The 15,877-nt window shown below is 47.5% G+C and overlaps 1 protein-coding gene across 5 annotated transcripts in view; it reads left to right on the top strand.

Annotated features, from left to right (window-relative positions):
• Positions 1–15,877, top strand: part of TMEM184A (transmembrane protein 184A) — a 36,459-nt gene continuing 20,582 nt past the window's right edge. The window contains exons 1-2 of one of the 5 annotated variants that reach the window (XM_035131446.2): positions 1–124; positions 15,073–15,297. The gene's annotated coding sequence lies outside the window, so the exon portion shown is untranslated. Of the gene's footprint in view, positions 125–5,843; positions 9,183–12,438; positions 15,298–15,877 lie in introns of those variants that run through there. The other 4 variants (XM_060282495.1, XM_035131448.2, XM_035131447.2 and 1 more) reach the window with 4 other exon arrangements.

Genomic DNA, 15,877 nt, shown 5'->3' with positions numbered 1-15,877 from the left:
ACTGCCGAGGGAGGGCTCTCCGGGGCCGGATGGGACGAGAAGAGGAAGCAGCCGCGCTGGGAAAGCGCCGCGCTTCCTGGAGCTGTGCCTCCGCCCGTGCGCTCCTGTTGCGCGCCGGACGCAGGTGAGTAAGGGGGCGCGCGGCCGGGAGGAGGAGGAGGAGGAGGTCCTGTCCCGGGTGGGAGGTGGGGCGAGAGCGGCCCTAGAGAGAGATCTCGGCCGGTCTGGGCAAAAAAAGAAGCAGGCAAGTCCCCAAACGAGGCTGCTCCTCTTTAGCCCAAACTTTGAAACGCTCGGCGCTTCTTGGAGACGTTTGGGAAGTTCCATGGAAAACGGGAAGTTTACTTTTGATTGTTGACGTTTCTGTAGCGGATCCAGCTGGGGGCGTTGGTTTACTTTTGGGGATTCAGTTACGTATAGCCCACCTGTTTCTCCAAGCGGCGTCCATGGTCCTCATTTAATCCTCACAACAACCCTGGGAAACGGGCCGAGTGTCTGTGGCAGACCCGAGGGTCACTCACTGAGCTCACGGCCAAGTGTGTGTATTTGAACCCTGGGCTTCCAGGCCCCAGTAGTCGGGGTCACTAATCAGTAAATCCACCGTGGTTCTCATGCTATATTCCTCCTCCTCCTCTCCCTCTCTCTCTGAAAACCAGCAGTGTGTAAGGCCAGTCTCCCCATCTGCATGGATTTCTATGTCCCGTGATCCCCCTTAAGTCTCCCCTGGCCCGCTTTCTACTCAAACTGGCTTTCTGATCTAATTTCTCATAGCCTACAGATCTCGGTGAAGGCTGGCCCATTCAGAGGAAGGGGGCATTGCCCACCAGCCTCAACTTGCCACCTTTCTGTCTCCCTGCTTACAACCAGTTCAGGGGGGTCACACAACCTGTCAACCTCCTCATCCTCCTCCATCTCAACATTGCCCTTACAGAGGCAGCGTGGGGTAGTGGCTAAGAGCGGTGGACTCATAATCTGGGGGACCAGGTTCGGGTCTCCGCTCCTCCACATGCAGCTGCTGGGTGACCTTGGGCTAGTCACACTTCTCAGACTTCACTCGCCTCACTCACCTCACAGAGTGTTTGTTGTGGAGGAGGAAGGGAAAGGAGATTGTTAGCCGCTTTGAGACTCCTTCAAGTAGTGTTAAAGCGGGATGTCAAATCCAAACTCCTCCTCCTCTTCTTCTTACAGAGGAGAAGGATGGGGATAAAATTAGAATTAGTTGGCTCTCTAGCGCCACCTACTGTTGGGCCTCCTTGCCTCCCCCACACCAGGCCCACGGGGCACTAGCTGTCACTGGTCCCATCTTTTCCACAAGCAACTAGCTTTATAAGGATTCAGCCATAGAAAGCATGTTTGTGTTGATGTGTGCACTTTCAATCCTATAAACGCTTGATGTTTTTAGAGTTCTTGGAGAACTTTGGGAGTGTGGCTTTTCTTTTTAAAACAGAACTAGTATACCAACAGAACTACTTTTATTTTATTCAATGTGCAACAGAACTTGAGTACCGCAAGGTGAAATTATTTCTTTATATATAAAGTTGCTGCTGGATTTGTTCTGGATGTTAAATACATTGTTTACCTTTGTTATTAACTTGGTTGGGTTTGCCTGCAAGGAAAAAGCGGGGCATATATTTTTTTTAGAAAACCCAGCAGTGCAAAACTCTTGTTTTGAGAGCTAAGTTAGACACCATAAGAATATAAAGAACATACGAAGAGCCTGCTGGATCCGGCCAGTGGCCCACCTAGTCTAGCATCCTGTTCTCACAGTGGCCAACCAGATGCCCCTATGGGAAACCCACAAGCAGGACTCGAACCCAAGATCCCTCTTCCCTCCTGTGGCTTCCAGCAACTGGCATTCAGAAGCATTGCTGCCTCTGACTGTGGAGGCAGAGCCATCATGACTATCAACCACCAAGCCTTATCCTCCATGAATCTGTCTGCTCCTCTTTTAAAGTCATCCAACTTGGCGGCCGTCACTGTCTCCTGCGGAAGTGAGTTCCATAGTTTATGCAGTACATGAGGAAGCAAACCATCTGAGTTTAAAAACCAAAGTCTGACACTTGAAGCCCAATCCTACTCAGAAGTAAATCCTCCCCCGCAGCTCTCTGAGGCTTACTTGTAGGTAAATGCAGTCCTAAATTATGAAGTCCACCCTTGGTTGTGTTAAATTGAATTCCAGCATTCTGTATGAAGAAATATTTTAGGTTCTGCAGGCACCTTCCATTCGGGAGGAAGGAATAGCTGTCTTGTATAAAACTGTGTGAACACAAGGGTTTAAGCGCAGAAAGAGGTAATTAATTTATGTTAAATGATATTTATGTCCCAGTCCTAATATCTTTCACTGAAGAAGAAGGGCAGCTCATTAAACACCCTTTGATATGCTAGCCATCTGCTTGTAGTTGATTAATTCACAGATTGAACATGAAGAATATGTTACCTTGATGCAGGTGCCACTTTGAGGCTCTCTAATAAAATTAAGGGTTTTTGGAATAAAATAAAGCAGGCGAATTAATTTATTCCCTCGAGAAGTGTTTCAGCATTGTCTGAATTGAGTGGCGTATAGAAGATGTTTTGAAAAATCCATGTAAGGGCTTTGGGGGGCTTAATCCAAAGAAAATTGTGTATGCCTCAGGCTGTGCATTCAAAATATACTTAACTGAAAAGTCAGCCCCATGGGAACCAGTGGCATTTGCTTCTGAGTAAACACGTTTTGAGGCTTGATTCCAACGGCGATCTGTCTCCTTGGTTTCAACGGCACTTGGTTCTAAAGATATGTTTGTGTACCACAGTCCTTTATTGGGTTTACCCAATAGAAAGGCACACTGATTTCAGCAGCGTTGAGGAAGTCTGGTTTGAAGATGGCACCATGGTGCCCCAAAATGTGGTTTTAAATGAGACTTGGAGGAGGGTGCACTTAAACTTTCTGAAGCCTAAGTTACTCTCTTGGAGTTGGGGGGGGGGGGCTTTGTTGAGGCATAGCCCAGCGGGGCTGGGCTCTGTGTCTTTCATCCTAAATGTCAGAGGTTATTACGGCTACTCCTGAGTAACGACTCTCCACAAACTTGTCTTCCAGAGTCTTTATTGGTGCACATTATTTACAGCGTGATGAGCTGTCTGTTTCATGTCCGCGCTATTGCCGTGTCAGAATCTGGCACTGCCCCTTTTCGCCCCTGGGACCAACATAAGAGCCTAGGGACAGCGAATCTCCTCCCTTTCCTCCTCCTCCTTAATTCCGGTGCCGGGGGAAAGGGTCTACGCTCCGTCTTTTCCCTCTCCCCCCCCCTTTCTGTCTCTCTCTCTTCCCGCCTGTGGAGCAGGGGCTCTCCCATGCTGCCGGAGCCCTGGCTCTCCCTCTCTGCTTCCTGACTCCCTCCTTCAGACCCTGCGCTTCCATGGCTGCTTGGGGAGGAGCTGCTCCTGATGATAGGGGGCGGTTCTCTATACTCTCTCCCCCTTACACTAAGCATTTCATCACCTCACCCAACCCCCCAAAAAAGAATGTTTTAAAAAACTTTTCTTACATGGATCCCTGGCATGCTGTAAAGTGCACTGCTAATGGGATCCCAGCTACCTTCTGCTCTGAATTTGCTCAACCCCCCCCCCTACATTTGCCTCTGTTTGTATAAATTGACCGGTGCAAATCTGTGACAAGGGGCTGTGTCCCAGGTTTTTAAGAGCCCAGAAGCATTGGCTTGCCTTCAAGTCCAGGGACGAGAGCTGAGCGATTTCCTTAGCTTCAGCTGAAGGTACAGAGCTGCCGGCTGTCATGACAGACCATTGCTCTGTTGGGCTCAGTATACTCTGCTCTGGCTGGCAGCAGCTCTCTGGGATTTTGGGCATGCAGAAAGCCTTTCCTGCTGCCTCTGACCTGAAACTTTCAGCTGGCAGTTCTAGGGACTAAGAGCAGATCCACAGCATATCATAGAATCATAGAGTTGGAAGAGACCACAAAGGCCATCCAGTCCAACCCTCTGCCAAGCAGGAAACACCATCAAAGCATTCTTGACATATGCCTGTCAAGCCTCTGCTTACAGACCTCCAAAGAAGGAGACTCCACCCCACTCCTTGGTAGCAAATTCCACTGCCGAACAGCTCTTACTGTCAGGAAGTTCTTCCTAATGTTTAGGTGGAATATACCGTATTTAAAGCATCTTCAGCACACATCAAAGAACATAAGAATGGCCTGCTGGATCAGGCCAATGGCCCATCCAGTCCAGCATCTGGTTCTCAACAGTGGCGGCCAGCAGGATTCTGCAAGCAGGATTTGGGCACAAGAGCCCTCTCCCCTCCTGAATATTCCAGCAACTGGGCTTCAGAAGCATTGCTGCCTTTCAAGCACAGGGCTTCCCCCAAGGAATCCTGGGTACTGTAGTTTGTTAAGAGAGCTGAGAATTCTAACTCTGAGAAGGGGAAACCATAGCTCCCAATATTCTTTGGGGGAGTTATGTGTTTTGTATGTGCATTGAATATATAGAGTGGATTTCTTCAAAGCCAGAACCATTACTCTCTCTCTCTCTCTCTCTCTCTCTCTCTCTCTCTCTCTCTCTCTCTCTCTCTCTGTGTGTGTGTGTGTGTGTGTGTGTGTCCCGCCCATCCGGCTGGGTTTCCCCAGCCACTCTGGGTGGCTTCCAACAAAAGATAAAAAATAGATTAAAACATCAGTCATTTACAGGGCTGCCTTCGGATGTCTTCTAAACATCAGACTGTTGTTTATTTCTTTGACATCTGATGGGAGGGCGTTCCACAGGGCGGGCGCCACTACTGAGCCGGATAGCGAATGCTACCTAACCATCTAGTTGGAGAAACAAAGAAGCCTTGCTTGCTCTTCTGTTCTCAGAAGATAGTTCCAATATGATCTCTTGCCTCAAGGTCCAGAGAAAGTAAGGGATGAGCAGAAGAAGTTGTAAAGCTGAATGCAACCTAAGATTTATCACACTAAACATCAAAAAGACAAAGTGAAGTCAACATAGAATCACAGGGATGGCCTGGGAAGCTGAAGGTTTCACATAGCCCAATAATAATAATAATAATAATAATAATAATAATAATTTATTTATTAATTTATATCCCGCCCATCTGGCTGGGTTTTCCCAGCCACTCTGGGCAGCTCCCAACAGAATGTTAAAAGCACAATAAAACGTCAAACATTAAAAGCTTCCTTAAACAGGGCTGCCTTCAGATGTCTTCTAAAAGTCAGATAGTTGTTTTATCTCCTTGACATCTGGTGGGAGGGTGTTCCACAGGGCGGGCGCCTGGTTCCCTGTAACCTCACTTCTCGCAGGGAGGGAACCGCCAGAAGGCCCTCGGAGCTGGACCTCAGTGTCCGGGCTGAATGATGGGGGTGGGGATGCTCCTTCAGGTGTACAGGACTGAGGCTGTTTAGGGCTTTAAAGGTCAGCACCAATACTTTGAATTGTGCTCGGAAACGTACTGGGAGTCAATGTAGGTCTTTCAAGACCGGTGTTATGTGGTCTCAGGACCCCCCCCCCCAGTCTCCTGTTGTTCTTGTTTGGCTCTTCAACCTGGGAAGGGAGCCCATCTAGGAGAAGGAAAACTCTGATCCTAAACCTACGTTGCCGCGCAGGACATATTCAGGAGAAGAAAAGACATAATAATAATAATAATAATAATAATAATAATAATAATAATAATAGTTTATACCCGCCCATCTGGCCGGGTTCCCCCAGCTACTCTGGGCGGCTTCCAACAAAACATTAAATTACAGAAATCCATCAAACATTAAAAGCTTCCCTAAACAGGGCTGCCTTAAGATGCCTTCTAAAGGTCTGGTAATTGTTGTTCTCTTTGCATCTGGTGGGGGGGGGTATTCCACAGGGTGGGTGCCACTACCGAGAAGGCCCTCTGCCTGGTTCCCTGTAACTTAGCTTCTCATAGCGAGGGAACCGCCAGAAGGCCCTCGGCGCTGGACCTCAGACTAGGGAGTAAACCCTACCCAGATCTGGAGCGGTGTCCCTAAGATGGTTGGGTGGTGTCTTGCATGCTTCCTTCTGGCAACTCCTGCAGACCAGCTGGTGCCAAACACCTTGCTCTGCTTTCCTTTGGACCACATCAGTGAGGCAGAGAGGAGGTCTTGTCGTCTGGGCAGCCCAGGACCTCCAGACACGCTGCCCAGGCTTGCACCCCGGAGAGGTCAATTTGGTGCTGCAAACACAGCAGTTTGACTTCACCCCCAGAGGCGCACTCCATTGTCTTTGGAGACAGACAGATGCCCGCAACATTACTATTCCTGCTTATTAACCCGCCCTTCACCCTAAGGTCCCAGGGCGGTGTGCAATTAAAACACAACATGAATATTGAAAGACAATATTACACAATGCTGGGAAACAGATTCGACAACTTAAAATTGCAAAAATAATGTGGGTCCTAAAAAATATACACAAGTGTCAAAATCCTAAGGCATGCAAACCCAGGTCCGCTACCATTGCACCCCCTCAGCCTCTGACCCTCCAGGCACTACAGAACTATAAGTCCCATCAGCCCCAGCCTGCATACCCAGGGCTGGGTAGTAGTTCAGCAGCACCCAGAAGACCGCAGGTTCACCAGCACTAATCTAGGCCCCCTTCTGGCAAGTGCGAGTAGTTTTTCCCCTGCAGAAAGGGTTGGCCGGGTGATCTTGAAAGCCTGTGATGAGATTTTTCTGTGCCTTGCAAGCCATTTTGTTCCTGGCAAGCAGCTATTTAAAAATAATAACTGGGTGCCTTGTTCTGCATTAATCAGAGGTTGAAGGGCCCTTGCAACTGGCTCTGCCTGCTGTTCCTCTCTTGGTGCACTTCCGCTGGTCAATGCTGGCTGTGGAAGCTCTTGCTGCTTGTACTGGGAGAAGGTGCAAGATCCCTTTGCGTTTATGGACTCGGACGAAAGCGCCCGGAAGGCCTGGTGGTGGGATTGCAGGAGCCCCCCTAGGGAACCGGCTGGAAGACTGGCAGGAACCCCTTGGACCTGCCCTGCTCGTAGCCTATTCCTTTCTGATATAGCTCAGAAAGGTTGGGATTCAGTTGACATTCCTGCATTGCAGGGAGTGGTAGCTCAGTGATGGCACATAATTTCTCACTCGCTGGATCATCACCTTGTCGTGGTGAGCAGGCTCTCCAAAAATTGTTACACATCACTTGGGAAGACAGGAAGAAGCCAAGATCACCCACGTCGAAGTGATGATTCTTCAACATCAACTTTGTTGGACTGGTCATGTAGCGTGGATGCCTGATTATCCTCTTCCAAAGCAACTGCTCTATTCTGAACTTACAAATGGAAAGCATAATGTTGGTGGTCAACAAAAGAGGTTTAAAGACTGTCTCAAGGCAAATCTAAAAAAATGTAGTATAAACACAGACAACTGGGAAACACTGGCCTGAGAGCGCTCCAGTTGGAGAACAGCCTTTACCAAAGGTGTCATGGACTTAGAAGACGCTCGAACTCAGGACGCGAAGGAGAAATGTGCTAAGAGGAAGGCACGCTTGGTAAATGCTCACCGTGATCAACTCCCGTCCGGAAACCTGTGTCCCCACTGTGGAAGGACGTGTGGATCCAGAATTGGCCTCCACAATCACTTATGGACTCACCGTTAAGACTGTGTTCATGGAAGACAATCTTACTCGGCTACGAGTGAGAAGAAGAAGAAGAAGAAGAAGAAGAAGAAGAAGAAGAAGAAGAAGAAGAAGAAGAAGAAGAAGAAGAGCACATCATTTCCATGGGGCCAAAGGTGTAGTTCGTTGTGTATTTGAAAGACCTCTGAAGCAGCTCACTGATGGTGTGTCCTATGGAGCAGAACAGGCACAACAACAGAAAATGCTCTTTGGTTGGTCACTGCCGTACAATGGTCTTTAACACTGTGCTGCCACCAACAAAAGTTCTCAGGTCATTCCTGCAATCTACCAGGTCTATAGAAGGACAGGCAGGTGGCTTGCCAGTTAATCAGGTACTGTACAGAGTTCTTCAGGCCTTTACCAGCATTTGAAATTCGCCAGGCCCATTTTGCAGCTGGTCATCGGCCGGTTGCGATCAAGTGAAGATGCCCCAGGGGAACCTGATGTCTCCACCATTTGGAGGTGCACGCTTGGAGATTCTTGGATCTTGACTATTTTCACACACTAGCAGCGCATCCTGTAGAATTCTACCCATCATATTTTATCTGCACAATCGGAATGAATTTCAGGAACCAAAAAGCCATGTTTGAAAAATACACCTTTCGAGCACTCTGGCTGGAAAGTGGCAAGTAGGCATTCCATTTTGGCGACTGTAACCCTGGTCTCAGGTGCCCTTTGGCACCTAGCTTAGATATCAGAGTTTCTAACGCTGGCCTTTACATAACGTCTTACAGTACCTTGGATCCCAAACACCTTGCAAGTCGAATGTTTTGGCTCCCGAACTCCACAAACCTGGAAGTGAGTGTTCCGGTTTGTGAACGTTCTTTGGGACCCAAACATCTGATGTGGCTTCCGATTGGCTGCTGGAGCTTCTTGCAGCCAATCAGAAGCCGCACCTCAGTTTCCAAACGTTTTGGAAGTCGAACGGACTTCCAGAGCGGATTCCGTTTGACTTCCGAGGTACCAGAAAGCCACCAAATGCAGGGATCTATCTTTTTTGCTTTCTTTTTAAATAGGACTATTTAAATCGGGGGGAAATTTACACTAGTATACCTGGGAAGTCTCCCATGTTGTGGCCTCATGTGGATGAGGCGGCTTGGCTAACCAAAGTCAGAGGGAATGATTAGCCAGGTTCCTGCTCAGGACTGGGATCTAAAATCTATACAAAGCGGACTTGTTTAGCTGGGAGCATGATAAGCCCCATGCTTATCAGACTTTTAGAAGACAACTGAAGGCAGCCCTGTTCAGGGAGGCTTTTAATGTTTAATAGATTATTGTGTTTTATTCTTCTGTTGGAAGTCGCCCAGAGTGGCTGGGGAGACCCGGCCAGATGGGTGGGGTATAAATAATAAATTATTATTATTATCATGCCACACTCTTACTGAAAAGCAAACAGAGGTTTAGGGTGTGGTTCCACAGCTTTGCTTGCTTACTTACTAGAGTTCTAGGAAGCAGTGGGTGAAAGGCTTGTTTCTGAACTGCAATGTCGTCGGGTAAGATTCATGCGAATCCAGGCAAAACGCTGTCTTGTTTTTAACAGCATGTTTTCTCCGGCTCTGTGTGTTTGCAGCGAAACAGGTTTGTTTGTCGGACGGCAGGTTTTTCAACTGGTGGCTCCCCTGTGAGGAAGGTTGCAGAATTTGGGATTTTTTTACCGTAGTTTAGAGGGGAAAGCGTGTAAATGGGTGGCGTGATAGAAAAGGGTCTGAAATTATACATGGCAGGTAGAAAGTGGAAGGGAGAAAACCTTTCCCGTAACACTAGAACTCACGGTCATGCAGTGAAGCTGGAGGCTGGCAGATTCAGGACAGATAAAAGAAGACTTTTTCACACAGGGCCTTGTTAAACTGTGGAACTCATTTCTGTAGGAGGCAGCGGCCGCCGCCAACCTAGATGGTTAAAAAAATTAGGAGGAGATGGAGATCAATGGCTGCTAGTCACAATGGCTATCCTATATAATAAAGTCCCTGTGTCTCTGCGTCCAGTATTCCCTGTGTCCCTGGGTTTGCGCTAATGCGCATGTGCCCCACGGACACAGGGACTGGACGAAGAGGCGGGACGTAGCGCTCTCTCTCTCCCCCCCCTCAACCCTCTGCCTCCCGTTCCTCTGCGGCGGCGGACCAAGATGGCGGCATCGGGCTCCGGGCTCCGGGGCCGCTGGGCCGGGAGCCTGATGCCGCCATCTTGGTCCGCCTCCTCCTCCTCCTCCTGACAACCCTACCTGGCCCGTGGGAGGAGCAGCGGGGCCGCAGCCTTCCCTCACTCTCTGTGCTCTGCCGCGGGACACGACGGGAGAGCACTTTGTTTAATTGCGTTTCTGGCGCGCCCCGCAGCTGAGCGCAGAAAGGGAGGGAAGGCCGTGGCCCCGTTGCACCTCTAGTGCCCGTTTTCTTAACGGGCTGAATGAGACTAGTGTTCTATATATCCACTGCAGTCTTGGGCCTGTTTACTCTGAAGTAAGCCCCATTGTGTTCAGTGGGTGCCTACTCCTAGGAAAGTGTGCTGAGGAGTGAAGCTCAAGGCTTCCCATCCACCTCCTTGGCATGTTTCTGAGCATCTGTTACTTCCCCTCAGCCGAGAAATTTCGTTTTTCAGCTCCAGGGCCTGTGATGGTACATATTTATACCATCACAGTTCAGTGTGTTCCCAAAAGATTGCACTTGTTGATGTTCTGAAACCTGATGCGAGATGTTGCAAAATGTAAGTCTCGAGATGAAATGTGCTCAATAAAGGGCATCTGGCTCACAGCTCCTCTTCCAAGCTGGTCTCTGCACATGTTAGGGGGATGTGGCAATCCAGTCCGAGCTTCCTTGCAATTGAGCCGTCGGCTTCATTAAAAACTTGAGCAGAACCTTGGAAATGTAAAGAAAAAGAAGGCACTTTTTATCATATGTGGTGGGAATGTAGAGAGGTTAAAAAAATTGAGAGATGATATATAATGAACTGAAAAAAATGTTTAAAGGACATTTGCAAAAGAAAAACAAAAAAAAACCCAACCAGAAGCTCCTTTGTTAGGGATTTTAGGACAAGACCTGCCAAGGAAAACAAAGAACTTATTAATGTATGCTACAACAGTGGCAAGAGTCTTGTTAGCACAAGGATGGAAGAATGAGGAAGTCCCAACGAAAGAACAATGGCAAGAGAAACTGATGAGTTATGCGGAACTGGCAAAGCAAACACACAAACGACTGGTACGAGAGGACAATCGTGACTTTAAAGAAGAATGGGAACTTTTTACAAACTATTTAAAAAGACAACAAAATAACTTGGACTCCTTGGCAGGTTTTGAATAAACATTCACAATTTATTAGGAGAACATAGGATAGAGAAGGTAGAGATATGTACAATTTTACAACATGCAGAGAATAACGTGCAAATAAACCAGAGGGGGGAGCTGAGGGAAGTCTCAGGGGGGGGAGGGGGGAATGTAATTGGCTATACTGATTGATAATTTTTTCTGTTAAATTTGTTTAATAATTTTTTTAAAAAAAACTCGAACTTGAGCAGAACGTCAGCAGCAAAGGACTTACGAATGTTGCTTTGCTTAGAGAGCTGGATCTGAATGAGACTGGGGGTGGGGAATTGGTATGGTTCAGTGGTAGAGAACAGGGTGGATAAAAATCTGTGATTTAAATAATAATAATAATCGGATTTTTAAATTTAAATCCAATTTTATTTATTTTATTTATTTAAATTGGATTTTTTAAAAAAATTAAATCTGATTTTTAAAATAAAATGCTTTGGAAAAATATTTCTAAAGATAGTTTTCTATTTAAGTTACATTATAGTCCAAAGGCTATTCATCAGGAAATAAGGATTTGTTTTAAGTTTTCATGTGTGCTAAAACTCAGTCTACATTTTTTTAAAAAAAAAAAATATTTGACCACATTAGTTAACAAACATGGATACATATGCTATAATGTTATTGTTTTAGTTAAATAAATTGTTTAAATTGTTATTAAGGAAATGACTACTGTATTTTTCTCCTTCCAATAAAGTACAGCAGAAAAGGTATCCTAATATAAACAGTTAACACAACAATTCCACAATTATCTGTCTTATGTATTTCTAATAATACAAGCAAATTGGTAATTTTTGGTATAACTGTAAAAACTACTCTGAAAATTTATTATTCCAAAAAGGAAACCTGCACCTGGTTGTCAATATTAAGGTTATACCAGCAACAATGTGTCTTTCTGTTTAAAAAAAGTGATTTAAATCAAGTCTTACTGACTAGTGATTTAAATCAATTTGATTTAAATCAAAACTACCCTCTTAGAAAATCTGTCTGGCACACAGAAGGACTCGGGCTCAATCCAGGTAGGAATGGGAGAGACAGACCTGAAACCTTTCAGAGCTGCTGCCAGTTGGTGTAGACCAGCCATGCCCAACTCCCTAGACCAGGGGTTGGCAAGGTTTACCTCGCCTGGGCCGGTTCACTCCCGCGGGGATCGCTCCGTGGGCTAGATCGCGTCTGTGCAGATGCGATTTCCAGCGCTGCGGAAGCGGGCGCCCGCTCTGCGCTGTGCCGGTTTAACGCAGCGTGCGGGGACTCACCGAGCGGGCAGCTCAGTTTGGAGGCGGCTTGTGGGCCGTTTAAACAACCCCCCGTGGGCCGCAGGTTGCCAACCCCTGTCCTCGAGACTAATCCCAGTATAAACCAACTGGCAGTAATCTACCCATTTTTTTGGGGGGGGGGGAGAACCAAAGTTGTTGAGCTTTTCTGGGGGGGGGAGGTCAGAGTGGTTGAGCTTTTTAGGGAAACACCAGCTAACACCGCTTAAAAAAAAAAGTAGGGGGGGGGCCGAGACTTCTTCCAGCCAGCGATTATAAGGGACCTAGCAGTCATAAAGAAGCACACAACTGACCACAATCGACAGTGGACATCAGGGGACTGACCTGTCGATCGCGATTGACTGGTTCGACATCCCTTGTTATAGACAATACTGAGCTGGATGGGCAAATGGTCTGGCACAGTGGTCAGCAAGGTTTACCTTGCCTGGGCCGGATCAGTCCCCCTGGGCCGGATAGCGAGCGCGCGTGAGTACATGCACAGACGCGATTTCCGACGCTGCTCAGGCGAGTCCCCGCCCCGGTTAGCAGCACAGGGACTCGCCAAGCAGGTGGCTTGGTTCTGGGGCGGCTCATGGGCTGGTTAAACAGCCTCCGCAGGCCGCTTCTGGCCCATGGCCCGCAGGTTGCCGACACCTAGTCTGGCAGCTTCCTGTGTGCTTCTCGGTGGCATGGATGCGGTGGAAAGACCATGCGAGGCCCAGTGTCTCTGGGTTGCGGTTCAGACTGGTAGAGAACAGGATCAGCAGAAGGCATTTTTCCTCTTCCGGAGAACTGGTCTAAGCAGCATCCCATATTGACACCAAGCAGATGCCTTCACAGTCCTCTTTTTGGCGCCTGCAAAAAACATTTCTGTTTCGACCAGCCTACCCAGATGTTTAGAAAGCTGGTGCGAGTTTTTTATCTGTCTTTGTGGTTGTTTAGTCGTTTAGTCGTGTCCGACTCTTCGTGACCCCATGGACCATAGCATGCCAGGCACTCCTGTCTTCCACTGCCTCCCGCAGTTTGGTCAAACTCATGTTCGTAGCTTCGAGAACACTGTCCAACCATCTCGTCCTCTGTCGTCCCCTTCTCCTAGTGCCCTCAATCTTTCCCAACATCAGGGTCTTTTCCAGGGAGTCTTCTCTTCTCATGAGGTGGCCAAAGTCTTGGAGCCTCAGCTTCACGATCTGTCCTTCCAGGGAGCACTCAGGGCTGATTTCCTTCAGAATGGATAGGTTTGATCTTCTTGCAGTCCATGGGACTCTCAAGAGTCTCCTCCAGCACCATAAGTCTATTGTTATTCTAACTTTTGCGAAAGTCTTACATTGTTGTTAACTTTCCTCGTTGAAAATTTTGTCTCATCTTTTTTTTGTAAACCGCTGAGTTTTTTTGTTTCATTTTTTGACAACCAAGCAGTGTATAAATCTTATGACGTAAAGTTATTCCAACTGTTCCTACAATCCAGCCTCCCGCATATATTTTGGACCACAACTTCCATCTTCCCATGACCATTTTCAATGCTGGCAGTGGCTGATGGGAGTTGTAGTCCAAAACTTCCAGGACTTAATGTACATTAGACAGATGATGTATAGAGCTCTGTCTTTATATGGTAATGCAGATTGCTGTTCTTATTATATGGGCCCAGGATGTATTTCACGCTGGGAGTACCAGCAAATAGTGTGCATTGAATCGGGACTGCGGCTTTTTAATTGCTAGACTCTAAATAGGAAATACACCAATCTTCAGATCACTCTGTCAAGATTCAGTGGGGTTATCTGTCCTGGACTGATTGGAGGCAGAGGAATGGTGGGAGGAACCGGCTGGGGAACCCCCAAGAAAAGGTGGCTCATAAAAATTATAATAATAATTTATTACTTATACCCCGTCCGTCTGGCTGGGCCTCCCCAGCCACTCTGGGCGGCTCCCCACAGAATATTAGAAACACGATAAAATATCAAATGTTTCGGTATTTATCACCCCTGTTATACAAAAAACTCCAAATGGGTCCGAACTTCAGTGTCTAAAACTCCTGGTAGAGGACAAGGATCCAGAGATCACGCTAAGAGTGGCCAAATTCTGTGTGACAGCCATAAAACCTAGGGAACAGGCTGTACTACCAAAAATGATTAAGGTTTTAAATGACAAATTTAGGCTATATTTTAGTGATTAAGATTTAACTTACATCTTTTAAACTGCTGCTATATCTGTATTGTCCCTGTTATACCCAATTGCAATCCCGATAGTGTTTTATGATTTTCCTGATGTTCTAAGTGAGCCGGAACTGGTCTGTGGCCGTAATAATAAATCCATTCACCAAACATTAAAAATGTCCATAACAGGGCTGCCTTCAGATGTCTTCTAAAAGTCAGATTTATTTCCTTGACATTGGATGGGAGGGTGTTCCACAGGGCAGGCGCCACCACCAAGAAGGCCCTCTGTCTGGTTCCCTGTAACCTCACTTCTTGCAGTGAGGGAACCGCCTTGGAGCTGGACCTCAGTGTCCGGGCTGAATGATGGGGGTGGAGATGCTCCTTCAGTATTGCCGGCTCTGACTGGCAGTGACTCTCAAGGGTTCCAGGGGGGAGCTCCTCTCAGCCCTCCCTTAAGATGCCCAGGGTGGAGACCTGGGGCCCCGGGCACACAAGCAGGTGAACGCTGGATTGTGGCCCTTCCCTTTCCAAGACTGGTGTGCAGAGTGGATAAGGAAGAAGTTTGGCATTGGAAACAAAGCAGGCAAGCGCTGTTCCCAAAGCTGCTTCCTTTCCCATGACACCAGCCTAGTGACTATCTTTGCAGCCCAGTTAATGTTTACTTGCTGGACTTTGCCCCGGTTCCTCTGCCAACCAGGATCCCGGGGGGGGGGGGGACTGATCCTTTGCTCATGCCTGCATCTTCTGCCCCTCTCCTCCTTTAGATGCAGGTGTCCCTGGTGCTGAGCTCTGAGCCGCTGTCCTGTGGGACCACCCAGCCCCCCCCCAGCAGTTGGGGCTGCTCGTCTGCATCCCGAATTCCTCTGCCCAGTGTTCTCCCCGCCTCCCCGTTCTTCTGAGAGCACGAAGAGGAGTATTTTTAGATGCTGGTGTGTTCCTCGGCTGAAGATATCTGAAGCTCTTCTCCTGCAAGGGCGTAAAACACTGGGGTGAGTCGCACGTGTGTTGCAGAGGGAAGTGGGAGGGAGGCTCACCTGAGAAGGTAGCAGAAGTGTGGGTCTGATGGGGTGGAAGCAGTTGCTGGAAATATCAGGATGGTTTTTCCTATTGCTCAGTGGTGTGAACAGGGAAATATTAATGCACGTTGATGATCTCCAGAGGAGCCTGAATGGGAGTCTTACCCTGTTACGGGTGCGAGGTTTGATCAGTTTAATTGGTGAATTAATGACCGAAAGCTCATGTTGATTGGTGTGGGCAACCTTTAATGGATGAGGCGGAAAGCTTAGGGCATGTTTGTTCGCAGAGTGTGTTAACTGTGTTACACGTGTGTGTGTTTGTGTGTGTGTGTGTGTGTGTGTGTGTGAGAGAGAGAGAGAGAGAGAGAGAAGGGGGGGAGAGAATAAGTGGTTTATGAAGTTCGAGCTTCTTTCTGAATCTAAGAATCACCCGTTTTGAGAGGTCAGTGTTTGTTTCTTTCATAAAATTTATATACCGCTTGATTCCAATAAAACCTGATCAAAGCGGTTTGCAAAAAGAACGAAACAATAGAATTTTGATAAAAACAGATAA

The sequence above is a fragment of the Zootoca vivipara genome, chromosome 14, assembly GCF_963506605.1.
Source record: "Zootoca vivipara chromosome 14, rZooViv1.1, whole genome shotgun sequence".
Classification (NCBI taxonomy): domain Eukaryota; kingdom Metazoa; phylum Chordata; class Lepidosauria; order Squamata; family Lacertidae; genus Zootoca; species Zootoca vivipara.
Note: the sequence above shows the minus strand (reverse complement) of the source record. Positions and strands in the feature narration are given on the sequence as shown.